This window comes from Calliphora vicina, chromosome 4 (assembly GCF_958450345.1).
Source record: "Calliphora vicina chromosome 4, idCalVici1.1, whole genome shotgun sequence".
NCBI classification, from domain to species: domain Eukaryota; kingdom Metazoa; phylum Arthropoda; class Insecta; order Diptera; family Calliphoridae; genus Calliphora; species Calliphora vicina.
Window position 1 is genome coordinate 31,617,911 of NC_088783.1, and position 17,494 is coordinate 31,635,404.

The window sequence follows — 17,494 nt, forward strand, 5'->3', positions numbered from 1 at the left end:
TACTTGTTTTCTAAGTTCAGATGTACAAATTTAACACAGATTGCTTCGGTGAACAATCTGTGTTGAAGCACACAAATTGCTCACCGAATCTTATGCTAAATGTATTCCATCGGATTAAACGTGCGAGATACGGTTTGTGCGGTTCAGAAGGTATAATTTTGAGATGAAAAACAAAGATCGCCCAGGTCAGCCAAAAAAATTTGAAGACCAAGAATTTGAGGCATAACGCCACATAGATTGTTTTCAAACACGACAAGAGCTTGCAAATTTATTTGGAGATCCTCAATCAGCAATTTCAAAACGTTTGCAAGCAACAGGATTCATCCAAAAGCAGGAAAATTGCCTACCATACGAAGTGAAGCCGAGGGACCATGAAAGAAGATTTTGCATTTCCGAAATGATGCTTGAACGATATAAAAGAATATAATTTTTGAGATTCATTTCAATAACCCAAAGCGTAAGAGATCGTATGTGAATCCGGCCAACCAGCAGTATCGACACCAAAGCCAAATATCCATGGAGCTATGCAAATTTGTATTTGGTGGGAACAAAAACGGGTCCTATCTATTATGAGCTGCTGATATCTGGCCAGACCATCACATGGAATCTTTACCGAATGCAACTGATTCGTTTGAATTGAGCATTGCCGAAAAACGCCCACATGCATCATGATAACGCTCGGCCACATGTTGCAATACATATTAAAAATTATTTAGAATGAAGAGGTTGGGAAGTTTTACCTCACCCGCTTTATAGTCCAGACCTTGCACCGTCTGACTACTATTTGTATATATCGATTCATTAAAATTATAATTTTTCTTATAATTATTCGATCGTTAAAATTTTAAAATTTTGTTGTTAAACTTTTTTGATTCTCGGTATTTTAAATTTAAGGGTTAATCTTTGTTTTTCCACAATATTTGAGAAGTGCCGGATTTCTGAGTAGTTACATGTATGGACTCATTAATAACTTATTGACGATAATCTAAGCTAACTGAAAGTCGTGACAGTTACTATATTACGATATGTGGACAAAGAATAAACGTGTTGGTTTTTTACTACGTACCATAGGAATGGCATATTGCAAACTGTATGACATTTGTGGACAATACAAACATTTCCCTGATACTCCTAAATAAAGATATCAACCATTCGATTTTTCCATATAAACATAAAAAACTCATACATATTTGTTATTTCACGCAGTTTTATTTATTTTCTCTGAAAAAAAGGAAATACGAAAGAAACACTGTTGGCAAATAAAAGCATCTTACTACGTGAAAAATAACGAACGAACGCTTTTCACTGTGAACTTATTTTCAAGTGCAAATTTACTTTAAAATTGTAAAATAATGTTGTGCAAAGAGTTTCTATGTAGTATTTTTTTTTGTTCCATCTTCTTTACTCTACTTAAATAAATTTACCATGAGTTAGTAGTAGTTTAGTTTATTGTTGGTTTTGCTCTAAGAAACCACATCTACAACTGAAGCATGACACATTATACTCTGTTGGAAAATGGGGGGAAAAAAATTCAGCAAATATAGAGGGGTACAAAAACTTGAATTATTATCTGAAAAATGCCTTGCAGCTCTACACACCAATAATGCCGAAATAGCAAAAAAAAAACTCTAAAACAGACAAGACAAAAAACTATTTTACTTGTTGTTTTTAGAAACCAACAAAATAAAACAACAAAACCTTACACACGGAGGAAACAGAAAGTTTTCAAATAGTGTACCGTGGCGCTGCTGATGATGATGATCGTCGTCATCATCTCGTGATGATTCATTCAAGACACTAGGAGGTCGGTTACTTTAGGGACTTCTTTGTCTCTTCATTTTCTTTTTTCATAGTTTTTTTTGTATTCATTCTCTCTAGTTTAGACACTTTTAATCTTTAAACAGCTGACTTTTTTTTCTTGCTTTCAAATAGACTCATGCTTGCTTCTTGCTTCTTTTTTACTTCAACACTTAATTTATTTTTCTATATGTCACCACCAACTATGTTGCCAGTATCTTGATTATGTGTCTTGCAAATGTTGTTGTTATTGTTGCTGTTGCTGATTTTTGTTTGCTAGTTTTAACATACAGCTGCATTTCTTTTGAGAAATACACACACTTCACATGCACTGCCTGTTAAATTTCTTGGTCTATGCAAAATAGTCAGTTGTGTCTTGTGATTGCACTTCCATATTATGTATGTGTTTGTGTGCGTTTGTTGCAGTTTGTTATTTTTTGCATGCAACGTAGTGTGTCAGGGAATAACATGTGACTAAGTCGCGTGTTGACACTGCAAATAATTTAAATAAACATACACATTGTTGCGTACATGCAGAGACATTCATATTTATTTTTTTTAAAGAAATACCTATACAATTAGCAGGAGTGTGCCAATGTTTTTAAATTGAATTTACTTTCATGAAGTTTCAAGAAGCTTCTTTCGGGTTTTATTGTAGATTAATTCTAAGACCAATTGTTAGCATTTTTTTTAAAGATGATACCTTCTTATTTCGATAGGGGAAATAAGTTTCTACATTGAAATTGAAAAGATGTAGGATCTTTATTGCACTCCCGGGCAGTATGACTAACTAAGGAATTATCCTTGTAGCAGTTTGTGCGATCCACTGTCTAATCGATCACAAATCTCTAATTACAGCGGACCATTTCATTGTATTAATAACAGAACAATGAAAAACAACTGTCATTGAGATGATGCTGCAGTGAATCAATCGAGTTGAATACGCTGCTGACAGCGACAGGCTTCTTCGACCTGTCCTGTACTCGGTGCAGATATTCCAACATAGATTTTGAAGCACCGGCTTATACATGAAAGTTTTATTCCATTTTCGATTGAATACAAATGATTTAAATAGTATGAAGCAAAAATGGATGTTAGTATTTCTTACAAAGTTTTAAGATTGTTTTAATGCCTCTTCCACACCAAAAATGTGTGGGGATATCTCTCATGACCAGAACATCAACATCTTCTGACTGCTTTATATTTATATCACGCATAAATGCAGATGAAGACATATGACCGAAAAAGTGTAACACCATTCATGTTTTGCCTCGTTGTCCCAATATTCGATGGTTGACCTCTTATTAAATGCTGTTGTCGGTAAAGAAAGTTGGAAGTTTTACGTAGGAGGACATTTAGAAAAGTAAGATCTAGAGTAGGAGAACGAATAGGAGGCAGAACGAATCCGTTGGGAACTCCTGAATGACCTTGAACTCATTTTACGAGATCCTTTTTACAACTGATCGTATAGTGCGATTTCTAAGAAAGCTCGATATGAATAGGAAATATATAGATTCACTTCAAAATGTTCACGCTGTGTTGCTGCAAACTAGATGGCCTATCGCTATCGCTTACCAGTTATAGTCACCCACCATGGAAATTTGTTTACGTATGACAAATTTTGACTGAAGAAAATAGTCAGTATATTCTGTTTACTGGAAAGAAATCAAAACCAAATTCATAGTAGCAACCATTTGGAAAGTTTTAACTTCTTCCTTAAGGGTGATTCATTTGTATTATTTTACGATTAAGGTGTCCTTCCCTGCAACGAGTGGCAGAGACCTTAGCATCCTAAAGAACCACCATAACTCATAGCGTCTGTCCTCTATTTTAAGAGCAATTGAGGGGTAAACAGCACCTCTTTGGTTTGCCTCGCTGAATTCACTAATTCAACCCAATAACGGCGGCTCTCCATATTAAGGGGGACTCAAACTTCACATTAATGTCGGTGCATGTTCCCTATGATAAGAACGGCTGGATGGTGCCATCTGGTTCTGTCAGTCTAAATGATGACGGTAAATCTAGGTGCATCTGACTCATATTGTGTGGAAGTGTACCTTTTTAACCTAATGTAGATGAATACATTTCCGACAACATCATTCACGTGCAAAAGGATTACTTAAACCTTTGTGTGATTGATAAGGAGGACCTGTGGTGAGCTTGAGACCCAGAACAGGCTTTGATTTGGTCTTCTTTTCAATATAATGAAGTGATCAAAGTTTTTGTTGATCTGATGAAGGGTTGTGTGCCTTTTACGGCTCTATCATTCTAGTTTCGAGTTGCAGTCAGTATATCGATAGGCGATATTAGAATTAACATCAACTGTATGACCAGTATATTCTAAACATAAATAAAAATTTGTTTGAGTTGAAATCAACTTTCCGTATCCCCCAAATAACTGAAAAACGTTTTTGATACATCAATATATCGTTCGGCTCGAGAAAATCGGCCCTCAAATGTCTTAGATATAAGGAAAAAACCGGGACAACCTCGATTTTTGTCCTATTTTATATCTATATCTGGATTACTAAGTGATTAATATAGACAATATGGATGTCTAATGATAGATATTTCAAAGTCCATTGCAACGATGTATATGAGGTTATATTAAGTTGGACCTAGAATGGGTCAAAATCGCGAAAAATATTTTTTAACCCGAATTTTTTTTCATTAAAAAAATTTGTTGATCATAATTTTTTTTAACTAATAAATTAAAACATTAAAAAACTATTTTGAAAAAACAATTTTTTTTTTTAAATTTTGAAAAAAGTTTAAACTTTTATTTAACTAAAAACATTTAAAATTTGTATTTTTAAGTATAATTTGGTGAAGGGTATATAAGATTCGGCACAGCCGAATATAGCTTTCTTACTTGTTAAACTACTGATCCTTTTATTTTTAAAAAATATATTTTATTTAAAGGAAATAAATAAACCACAGTTTTTAAAAGGTAAAAAATGTAACAGTCTCGTTTTTTCAGACAAACATACTAGAACGCTGTCATTACCAACCTGTATACAAATAAGTACATACCTAATCTACTAAATAAAATAATGTGCTGGGTAACGACCACTCATTACAAAATAATGTAGCGGTAACTAGTAGCTATTACCAAAATTCGCAAAATTTTTGTTGAGCCCTTTTGAATTGGCGGTAAAAGTTATTTGAAAATTTATTTATACTGATCTTTAGTGTATTTGACGACCTCGTTTAACGAAACTCATTTATGTATGTATATGTACCACTTAAGGTACACCTCTGCACTACAAGAATTAACCACTTAAAAACATTGCGGACAGCAAAAAAAAAAGTTCAGAATTAAGATTTATTTTATAGTTTATGCCTAAAAACAAAACGAAATAAAAGAATAATAATAAAAATAACGCAATTATTGTCAAATGAAATGATGAAAAAAATTGCTAATAAAAAAGATAAACAAAATTAATGAAATTAAATGAAAAAAACAAACACAGATATTGAAGAAACAAGAAAAAAACAAATTCCCGTAAACGTATAAAATTCTGCTGATGTCATGACTTCTGGACTGCAGTATAATAGTGTTGTGAATGTGTCTGCTCCGTGTGATTTCTTGAGATTTTTTTTCTCTAGAACTCGTGTTATTTTTATTTTATTGCAGCTGTAATGTAACGATACGTTACGTATATGTTTCTTCAGAAAGTAATTTGTTGGTGTAGCTGTTTGTTGTTGCAGTTTTTCTTCTGCTCTGTTGTTTAACTGTTAAGAGCATTCACCTTATAATTGTTGCAATAAATGATGAAAATAAGTTGACTACAATAATATTTTTTTGTTGTTAGTAGCTAGTTTTTGTATTTGTCTTTTAGCTCTTGGTGTTTTTGCTTTGGGTTATTTTTTTTATACTATTTGTATTTTTAATTGATTTTTAGCGTGAATCATTGTATTATGACGATAATAATAACAATAACGTTTATTTCATTTATACTCACATAGAGTTACTTGTTTTTTTTTATTTATTCGATTTATCTTTTTAACTAAAGCATGAGACCGATGATCATTTATACATACAAGTAAAATGTTTATAAAATCAACAATAAATATTGTATTTTTACAAATTGATTTTTTTTTATTATTTTTTTTTTGCACTTTTGCTTTGTGTTGTTTGTTGTTGCTGCTGTAGTTGTTCTCGTTTTTGATGTTTGTTGAAGTTTTTATTAATTTTTTAATTGCTTTGTTTATTTTATTTTCTTGCAGCTTTTGTTGTTTCTTCTTTTTTTTTTTGTTGTCTACATATACTTTTCAATATAGTTGTAAGTTTTTGTTGGTTTTTTGAAATTATATTGGAAAATAAAACATGTCAGAAAGGTAATTGGGCTATAAATGACAGGTTATTGATGTGTTAAAATGATATTGTAGTGCAAAAAGTTATATTTTATAATAGCTTTACTTTGTATTGTTTAAAAAGCATTTGAATTTTTGTGGTGTGACTGATACTGATAATATGTATGTAAAAAATAATCAGAATTGTTTTATAAATACCTGTTAAGGTACTTTCATACGATAATTTTTATTAAACCTGCTGGAAATAACAATAGTGACACTGACTTAGTATTAACACATGATATTTACTATAGACATTTAATTGAGTTTCTGGTTCCAATGTCTGCATATGGTCCCAAAAGAAGTACCTAGTCAATAGTACTACTAAGTACTTCTTTTGGGACTATATGTAGACATTGGAACCAGAGACTCACTCATTTTAGTAATTCTAGCCTACAATTTTGGTACTTTTCTGATGTAGATGTCGATAAGGAAACTGGATATGTAGTTCGTTAACTTTTCACGTTGTATTAAAAATTTGTTGAAAAACAAAAAGGTACGTTTTCATAACAGTTGAAAGAGTCGTCTACAAATTCATGTTTCTTTTGAAAAAGGAACAAATATACTTTACCTATTGAAAATGTTGTGTTTTTTCTTGCTTTGCAAACCAAAACCTTTGAAAAATTGTTGCGGAACTTCAAAATATGGTTATCTTTTGACAACTGTATTTTTTGTATATCTGTAGTATTCAGAGTCAAAATATATGAAACGGAAGGAGAGAGAAATGTCAATGAAAAAATTACAAAAAATTATTATCTTCTCAGACCTATCTAGTTGTCATTTAGAGTTTACTATCTTTAAATTTAAATAAAACAAGTAAGAAAGTATGGTCGGTCAAGCCCGACCATATAATACCCTACACTAAGTAAAAGAGCAAAACAATTTTTCTTTTAAAATTTCAATAATTTATATTTTTGAGTGATTTTCGGAAGTGGGGTTATATGGGGGCTATGACCAATTATGGACCGATCACCATGAAATTAGGTCATGTGATTTATGTCTATATTAAAGTTAACTATGTTGAATTTTGTGTGTTTACCAACATTTTTAAGCGATTTATGCACGTTAAAGTGATTTTCGGAAGCGAGTCTATATGGGAGCTATGACTAATTATGGACCGATCGTAACAAAATATGGTGACATGAATTTTGTGTATATAAAACTTATTTGGAGTGGAATTTGTGGAGATACATATATAAATTAAACATTTATGACCGATAAAGTCAAATTTCGGGAGGACATTTGTATGGGGGCTAGGTGAAATAATGGACCGATTTCAGCCAGTTTCAATAGGCTTGGTCCTTGGGCCGAAAAAATAATATGTACCAAATTTGATCGAAATATCTTCAAAATTGAGACCTGTACTCTGCGCACAAGGTTTACATGGACAGCCAGCCAGCCAACCAGACGGACGGACGGACGGACATCGCTTAATCGACTCAGAAAGTGATTCTAAGTCGATCGGTATACTTTAAGGTGGGTGTTAGACTAATATTTTTGGGCGTTACAAACATCTGCACAAACGCATAATACCCTCCCCACTATGGTGGTGTAGGGTATAACAAAGTGTGTGTAAAATATCATCGACATTCAGTGTGTGGCGCTCATCCGAAATATCCAATTTTCCACTACAAAATGAATTATGCTGAATTCAACAAATTATGTGGGCTACTGTGGCTTATTAGCATAGACCTGCGACTTAAGAAAACGCTAAAAGAAAAAGCCTAACAGGGTCAAATCGCACGATCACGTGAGATGATCATGCCCTCAAATCGCTGGTGCAGAATATTCAATGTGACATGAGCTGTCTGGCACATGGTGCCATCCTATGAAAACTATATATCATCCAATTCAGAACAACAGAAGTTGATAATCATCGACCAATAGCGCTCGCCGTTGACAGTGATGGTCTGGCCAACGTCGTTCTCAAAGAACTATGGAAAGATGACGCCGCCAGTGTATTTTTCGAGATGCATTGGATATCATGTGGATCGACAATTCTATTTGTTGATGTACCGATTCATCAATAAATGGAACTCACCGTAAAATGGGCGAAGCGCGTGGAACATTTCCCAAACAGAATTATGATACGTGTTGTTATAATAAATGATATAGCCTCTATCAACTGTTAAAGTTCGGAAGTCCCTATTTGAAGACCCTTTACTTTCTTTGTAAAGGGTCAAATGTCAAATGTGACATTTCGGACCATGGTTACCTGCTGGCATCTCCGAATCATCAAGAAAAGGAACATATCGCATCAATGTGCCTCTGCTTATTGTTTGTTAACTGAACAAAAGAACCGCATAACAATATTCTATTATAGCTATACTAAATAAGTTAATTCATTTAGAACAGTGATCGGCATATAGACAACAGCTGTTGATTGTGAAATTTGTTTCTTATTTTATAATTTTTATGAACATCTTTGACATTTATGTTGTTTGGTGGTAAATAATCGATTATGTGGCTATGAGCGTTGACCACTGATTTAGACGTTGTGTCAGTATAGTCGACTATTCATTGTAGCAACTCTAGTTCAATACATCTACTTTTAATGAGTGTTTAATTCATCGGATTCGGCTAATTGTTCAACAATATCAAAACCTCAATGGAAACTGTTCCTTACATCGGATGCAGCAAACTGTTCAAAACAGTTGCATATACTGTAGTGTAGAGTGATTTTCACTGTTCAGTAAGCCACATAACTTTTTAACGGGTTGTGATAGAATGGAAATATTGGTACCATTTTGATAAGCTAAAGTGCCCTTTCATCGTGTATATTTAAAAAATCTAAAATATTTTTTTTTTATTTTTTTTTATGAAATTTACGCCCTCTGTTGTGGGTTTTGGAACTATTTTTAAGGATTCAAAAAACATCAATTGTATTAATTTTTGATGCACAATCGACTAGTGAAATCAGATTTGCAATATATTCAACCGTTTTTGCTCTACAGAAAAATGAGCTCAATATGCGCATCATTAGGTGCGTTGAACCACCACAAGGAGTGAAAATTTTGCAAAAAACAGGACGCCATTATTTTTATTTGCGCAAAAACCTTAAGAAAAATTATGATACCCGAAAATCAAATGACGTGACCTGGTCACAAACGAACTCGAATGTATATAGCTCCAATTCGGATACAACTGATTGATCAAAATATAGGAATCAGCAACTGAAGTTCTCCCTTCAATACAGTGATTTCTGATGATAAATCGTATTCGGTTGGCTGTTGAATACAGCGACTTCGGTCGACTGTTCAATACAGCAACTTCGGAAGATTGTTGTTCCAAACATTGAATTCAGCTGACTGTTCAACTTATCATTTGGTTGTAAAAACAGGGGTATATTTGTAACTTTTGATTTCACATCACATTTGACTGACTATTCAAAATAGAGGTATCAGTCGACTAATCAAACCAGCAACTGTAAAACAGCGACTATGATATTCGATACGAAAAATCTGTGGAAAAATTAAAAGCAACCGCCAAACACGGAATATTTTATATTACGAATGTAAGAGCTTTTCGGTTGATGTGTTGACTGTTTCAAATATCGGTTTATTACAGAATCTTTGGTCAATTGTTTCGATCGAACTTTCCGTAAAAATGTTTAGAACCGGTTTATAAATATATGCATTATATGAGTCATATATTAAATCTTACACTCGCAGCTTTTTCGAGTTATAGAGTCGATGATAGCTATACTAAAATAAATGAATCTATATATAACGATCCAATGAATCATTAAGAATGCATTACATCATTCGAACTTCATTATGTAAATACATATTATTAGATCTAATGTTGTTTTCCAATGATATCTCTCCTTTTTAAAAAACGATTTTTGATATTTCATAACGTTATCACAGACTGATCTGTAGCACATGCATTAAAAACGAAGTTTCATGCAATATTTTTAACATTATTTCTTAGACTTTGACTTCACATCAACATAATCATACTTAAGAAGATTTAAAGTTTTAAATTCCAACTCTAAAACTATGGGAAAAAAGCTATTTTGCATATTAAAAAGAAGAAAAATAAACAATTCTACAAATAAACATGCATAAAGATAAAGACAACAAATCTGTGATTTGTTGAGCCTGATGCAGTAACAAGCATAAACATAAATTATGATTGGAATTGGAATTGCAGTACTTGCTGCATGCATGTAATGGATTTAATGCATTTCTGCCGATACTGTTGCAAATGCCAACAAGCAAACAGGAAGTATTAAAAATGACAGAATTTGTGAAGAATAAAAAAAAATAGAATAAAAAGAAAAATACGTTTCAATATCACAAGATTACAACAGATGACAAGACAAGAAGACGTAACGAAGAAAAAAAAAGAAAAGAAAACAATATCTATCAACAATGAGACAAAAATAATTACTTTAAATGCTTTTCTTGTTGGAAATGCTGCTGATCAATCGCTTCAAATTCAATGAATGAATGAATGAACGATTAATGTATTTGAAAACAGCAACTAAAAGAGTCGAAAGGAGAAACCGGCAACAGCAACAGCAACACATCAAGAATGCAGTTTCTTTAGTAAAATTAACTGTCAACAGATAAGAAGAAATAACTTTGTACGAAACGACTTTTCTTTATCCCCTTCTCTTTGCAAAAGTGTTCTCTAGGTTTTTTGGCTGCTCAAATGAAAACATAAAAAAAACGAAATACATGCAACTACTACGACAGCAAAAAAGAAAAAAAAAACATTACAAAAGAAGAATTGTGTCACATATAACTAACAAAGACAACTGCAGCTACAAAAAGTGAACGTAACTTTTATTTAAGCTGATAGAGTTGCCGGACTTTAAGGATTTGGAAAATTTTAAAAAGAAATAAATCCAAGTTGGAAAGTGCTTTAATTAATGTTTTATATAAAAAGAGGATGTCATAATTTCTAAATATAAAAAGGTTTGTTTTTTTAAGAAAAATTAATTTAAATTTATGGAATATGTTTCCAAAATTTGGCAACTCCTTTTAAATTTGAGACACACATACATTGAGTCTCTCAATTACAATTTCATAGGAGATTGAGATGAGAAATGTTTATTTGAAATGACTAAGCTGCAAGCATACGTGTACGTATGTTGCACAGTGTTTTAGAGACAAACTATTTTGTATTAAAACCTTTTCAGCTCCTAACTAGGTTAAATAAAACAAGTAAGATAGCTATGTGCTGTGGCGAATTTTATATACCCTTCACCAAATTATACTTCACAATACAAATTTTAAATATTTTTAGGTCAACAAAATTAATTTTTTTCCAGTTGTTTTTTTAATTTTTTGGAAAAAAAATTTTTCGAATAGTTATTTCAATTTTTTTTTAAATTAAAAAAAAAATTTTTGTTTTTAATTTTTTTTTGGTGAAAAAAAATTCGGGTTAAAAAATATCTTTTCCGATTTTGACCCATTGTAGGTCCAATTTATTATAATTTAAATTACCATATTGTCCATATGTTCTATATTACCATATTGTCTATATTAATGACTTAGTAATCCAGATATAGGTCAAAAATCGTGGTTGTCCTGGTTTTTTCCTCATATCTCAGCCATTTGTGGACTGATTTTGTCTGTATCGATCTATCTATCAAGACAAGTCAAATTCAACAAGACGTCTTTGCGTTCAAAGCACTGTGAAGCAAATTGTTGTCTGTAGACTATACTATACCACGACAATGAGAGCTCTCACATTCGTCGTAAAGCCCTTACTCACCACTCATCTGCTTCTAATTTCCGTATACTTAATATTAATTGCACAAGTGAAACGATTTCGTAAAGACAGTTTAGAAAAATTATGAAGTTTTCGCCAATTATGGAGATAGCAAACCCGAGCAGTTTATAATTGGATATACTCTAGTAATTTGCGTTATTTGTTTCTGGGTTTCGCATTTATGCTGCACGGCAATTTTCATCCGATACCGAAGCGTTTTAACACTGGCGACGACTAAGATAAAATCGGACATAGTCAGAATAAGAAGTATCTAGTATATTATCACAGTCACACAGGACTACAGAACCTGAATGAAATGATCTTGAAAGTGACTTGGAATTGGCAATGAACCAAAATCCGTCTTTCAAAACTATTGCACTTTTTCATACTAAAAAAATTGTATAAATTTTCTTTATATTTTTGAAGGACGGAATTTTAAAGTGTAATATTTTTGAATCTAATTGAGATATTGACTTGAAATTTTTTTTGTAAGATCAAAAATTAACTAGAAACTCAATAAATATGTAATAAAATCTTTATGAAAATTAAATTTTCAACGTTTTTTTTGGTTTGTCATTCTAAATAACAAAGTATAGAAAAACCTGTCAATACGTCAAAGGAAATCCCGCAATTCCCAAAAATTTGTGCGAAAATCCCAAAAATGCTATTTTTACAATTTTGCCCATAGGGTCCACATTTCCTTCGGGGCTAAGAAAATACTTTAAAAGAAAATCTACTTTCCGTTTCTGTTCCCAGCTTTGGAATTTTAGAACATGTGACCCAAAGTTGAAATTTTGACAAAACATAGGTGAAATTCCAAAGTATGCAAGGGCGACATATTCGAAATATATGACATGTTTATATGAAATATATGACATGTTTATATGAAATATATGACATGTTTATATGAAATATATGATGTTTGTAACACCCAAAAATATTGGTCTAACACCCACCTTAAAGTATACCGATCGACTTAGAATCACTTTCTGAGTCGATTAAGCGATGTCCGTCCGTCTGGCTGGCAGGCTGGTTGACTTGCTGTCAATGTAAACCTTGTGCGCAGAGTACAGGTCGCAATTTTGAAGATATTTCGATCAAATTTGGTACATATAATTCGGCCCAAGGACGAAGCCTATTGAAACTGGATGAAATCGCTCCATTATTTATCCTAGCCCCCATACAAATGTCCTCTCGAAATTGGACTTTATCGGTCAAAAATGTTTAATTTATATATGTATCTCCACAAATTTCGCTCCAAATAAGTTTCATATATACAAAATTCATGTCACCAAATTTTGTTACGATCGGTCCATAATTAGTCATAGCTCCCATATAGACCCGCTTCCGAAAATCACTTTACCGTGCATAAATCTCCTAAAAATGTTGGTATATACACAAAATTCAACATAAATAACTTTCATTAAGACATAAATCGCACGACCTAATTTCAAAGTGATCGTATAGCCCAATCAAATCACTCAAAAATATAAATTATTGAAATTTTAAAAGAAAAATGTTTTTGCTCATTTACTTGGTGTTGGGTATTATATGGTCGGGCTTGACCGACCATACTTTCTTACTTGTTTTTATACCAAAATGTTCTCCGTTAAGATACCTTATAGAATAACATGAAATTCTTATATGTTCTTAAAAAAAGTTATTTTTTTCACCTTTTCCTACAAATAACAGCAAAAATCAACTATTTTTTTTTTTCAAATTGAAAGTCGTTTATTCAATCTTTTGTTTATTATTGGTAATTTAGTTGTCTAACTAAGGAAATTACAAGAGATAAATAGCACGGGAAATCGAATGGGAAACAAAAAATGGCACGTGTTTAAAAATTTTATATGGCTACGCTCACGTCAAATTTTATCCCGATCGGACCAGCCGTTTAGAAATGACAGATTTATTTCCAAAAAAAATTGATTCTGCCCCACTGTGGGTTGTTTATTATTCGAGTTTAATCTAGATCGAATACAAATTTTTCAATTATTTCAACGAATAAAACTATTATTCAAAAAATTTGTTTATTACACAGAGAAAACAGATTCGTGATAGCAACCGAATTTGTTGCCAATCGAATGATTCGGTTGCACACATAGAATTTTTCAGTTCTAAAAACAGAAAGTCAGTTGATAAAGAAGAATTTCAGTTAAGGCAACCAAACTTTAGTTACCACTTCCAAAATATTGTAGCCACAACTGTAAAATTCGGTCACTAAGATAGAATCATTCGATTGGCAACAAATTCGGTTGCTATCACGAATCTGTTTTCTCTGTGTAATAATGAAGAAAAATACAAATTTATAAAATATTCATGTAAGATAATAACGTTAATAGGAGATGCTAAGTGAAATCATGTATGTACCTATTGTAATAAGCTTCGTTCTTGGTCTAAAACAAAAATTTCAATTAAATTGCGACAAGTTTCATAATCCGATAGCTATTAAAAATATATGTTGAAACTACATAGTTTCAAACAAAATTTCAAATGATGATCATTCTTGAAATTGTTGGTTTTGTTTATTTGTGATTTAAAAAATGTTATTCATTCGAAAAAAAAATATTTTTTTCCCTTGAGTATTCGAATAATTTTTATTTGTGTGGAAATCCTATTGAATATTTTTTTATTCAAAACTGAAAAATTTTATACATTGGAATAAAAATATTTTTTTCCTTGATTATTCGAAAGTATATCTTTCCTTTAATTTATATTCTGAAAGCTTATTGATTAGAGTGTCCAAAAAACCGGTTTCCGGTTTAACCGAAATAGTGTGTTTTTGAAAAAAACCGGTTTTGATTATTGCTTTTTAAAAAAACCGGTTAAACGGTTTCGGTTTTTGTCATCAAAAAAACCGGTTAACCAGTTTATATTAAATTTTTATTTAATATGAAAAATTTTAAATAAATTTATTAATTTATTTTTATTTGTGGACGCTGTGCTAAGAATCATGTACTAAATCTTCGGAAATTTAGCATTTTTTAATTCTTTATGCAATTATTTTATATCTTTTACGAAATATTGTCAAATGCTATAATTTTCTATAAAATAAATCAATATTTATAAAAATGGTATCAAAGTTTTTCATAAATATGTTTGAATATATTTTCTATATTTCATTAAAACCGGTTAACCGTCTTACAAAAACCGGGTTGTAAAAAAACCGCAAAGTTAAAAAAACCGAAACCAGTGGAGTTTACAAAGATGAAAAAACTGGTTGACCGGTTTTCGGTTTTGGATACTCTAATATTGATATTATAATTTGGCAGTAAATACAATTTTATAAACATAAATATATTTACTACTACATATTTATTTTTTCACTGGCCCGACCCCACTGTAGTTTGCATGCACATGCATGGACAATGTTGCCAGCTAACTTATAATGTTACTTAAACATATTTTTTTTTGTTGCTCCTGCAATTGTTGCAAAGGTTAACAATACTGAGTAGATACTTTTAGTCATTCTTGTTGCTTTTGACTGCATACATATTGTTTTTTTATGGTTGTATATTGCCTTTTTGTAAGGTTACCAAAAGACATGCTAGAAAGAAAAGTATCGTTTTCCAATTTTATAGATGATGTTCAATTTTACACACATCCTCGAAATACAAAACAAAAAAGAATTTTCATATAAAAAGTCAGCATATGAGAGTACAAGAAGAAGCTAACACAAAAAAAAAACGAACTAAAAAGAAGGTTATTAGGTTGATTAGTTTTCTTTTGTTGCAGCAACAAAACGAACGTATTGAAATACGAAAGAGGGGAGACCGAAAAAGTACTGATGTCAAGGGTCATTGAATGTACAAACTAATCTAAGTACAACAAGAAAAAGGTTATAAGTAAAATTCGATTTGAGTGGTAGAAATAAAAAAACACAAACGAAAGAATAGAATAGAATTGCATTCAAATATTTTTGGTGGGGTAAACTTTAAGTGTATTTGAGAAGAGTATTGATGAGTTTTTAACCTTTAGATTTTGTTTGGTGTGTTGCACGATGTGCACCTTTTTAACCAAATGCAATAAACTTGTAGTTGAGCTAGTTTTTTTTTTGTTTAAAAGTAGGATTTATGAGTTTAGGGGCGTTAGGGTAAGGTTGATTGGTTTAGTATTTTTATATATTAAGATGAGAATCTATGGGTTTTTATTTTGCAAAAAACTAAAACCTATAATGAAATTAGCACTCATTACAACCTATCTATACTCGATAAATAATTAAAAATAACTTTTTAAAATTATAGCAAGAAACCCATCACAATTGTTTATCTACATTGTAGTCGTATTAAAATTCCTTACATATTTAACAATTTAATTCTGAAATAATTCGCTATATATAATTTTTTTTATTTCTTGCTTTTTTCTTTACTTAAAAACAATTTAATTCCGAAATAATTCAATGTAAATAATAATAATTTTTTTTTATTTATTTTAGATAAAAATGCACTTTTCATTGGAATTTTCGTGTGTCTCCCAGATACTACAATAAAACAAACGAATACAAGGTGAGTGTTGGCTTTGTTTAAATTATTTTATTAAGTCCATACAGTATTTATGTCTATATAAGAGGTAATATAATAATAAATATTGTAAGCAAACAAATAAATGGGAGAATCGGGAGAATTCTTCCAAAAGCGGACAGGTTTTTTCAGATTTGTTATTTCCGGTTTCATGTATATTAAAAGTGCTCTACAAATAATTGCCTGTTTGACTAGAGAACATTTTCTTTTCACAAATATGATGTCTTGAATATTTAAGAAACTTAAAAACTAAAAGAAATATGAATTTGTTTCCACAATGATGTGATGTGTTAATTATATGATGTTTACAGTAGATTTTAGACATGTAAGATTGTTGATGACGCCCTTATCGGGTTAGAAAAAACTACTCATATTTTCAGGCCAAGAAGGAATCAAGCCAATATCCGATACTTTGTTCCAAAGTGAACCGTATCAAAGGGAGAGCGTTCTGAATCGATCGAAACAAATAAGTAGTAGTCGGTCTGAACTATAAAGTGGGTGAGGCAATAATTCTCAATCACTTCATTCTAAATACTTTTTAACAGGTATTGCAACATGTGGCCGAGCGTTGCCATGATGGAATATTACGGTTTCATGTCTGGCCGTATAGTCTGGTTGTTTTTCGGCCAATTCTCGCTTCAAACGAATTCGTTGCGTTCCGTACAGGTTCCATGTAATGGTCTGTTTTTTTTTCAGATTTCAGACGCTCATAGTAGGTAGGATACATTTGCTGCCACCAACTACAGAGAATTACCTTAGCGCCATGGATATTTGGCTTTGGTGTCGATTCGGCGGTTAGCCGAGCTTCACATACCATCTCCTACGCTTCGGATTATCATACTGGATCCATTTTTCATCGCATGTAATGATTCAGTGCAAGAATGATTTTCTTTTATAGCGTTCAAGCAGCATTTCAGACATACAAAATCGTCTTTCAAGCTGTCTTAGTTTCAATTCGTCTGGTATCCAATATCCCTGCTTTTAGATGAATCCTGCTACTTGCAACCGTTTCGAAATTGCTGAATGAGTAGCTCCCAATGATCTTGCAAGCTCTTGTTGAGTATGACAACAATCTTGATGGAGAAATGCCTCCAATT

At 31.7% G+C, this 17,494-nt stretch overlaps 1 protein-coding gene across 1 annotated transcript in view; it reads left to right on the forward strand.

Moving 5' to 3' along the window:
• RhoU overlaps positions 1–17,494 on the forward strand; it is a 220,909-nt gene that overhangs the window by 65,260 nt on the left and 138,155 nt on the right. The window contains exon 2 of the mRNA XM_065507553.1: positions 16,313–16,382. The gene's annotated coding sequence lies outside the window, so the exon portion shown is untranslated. The remainder of the gene's footprint in view (positions 1–16,312; positions 16,383–17,494) is intronic.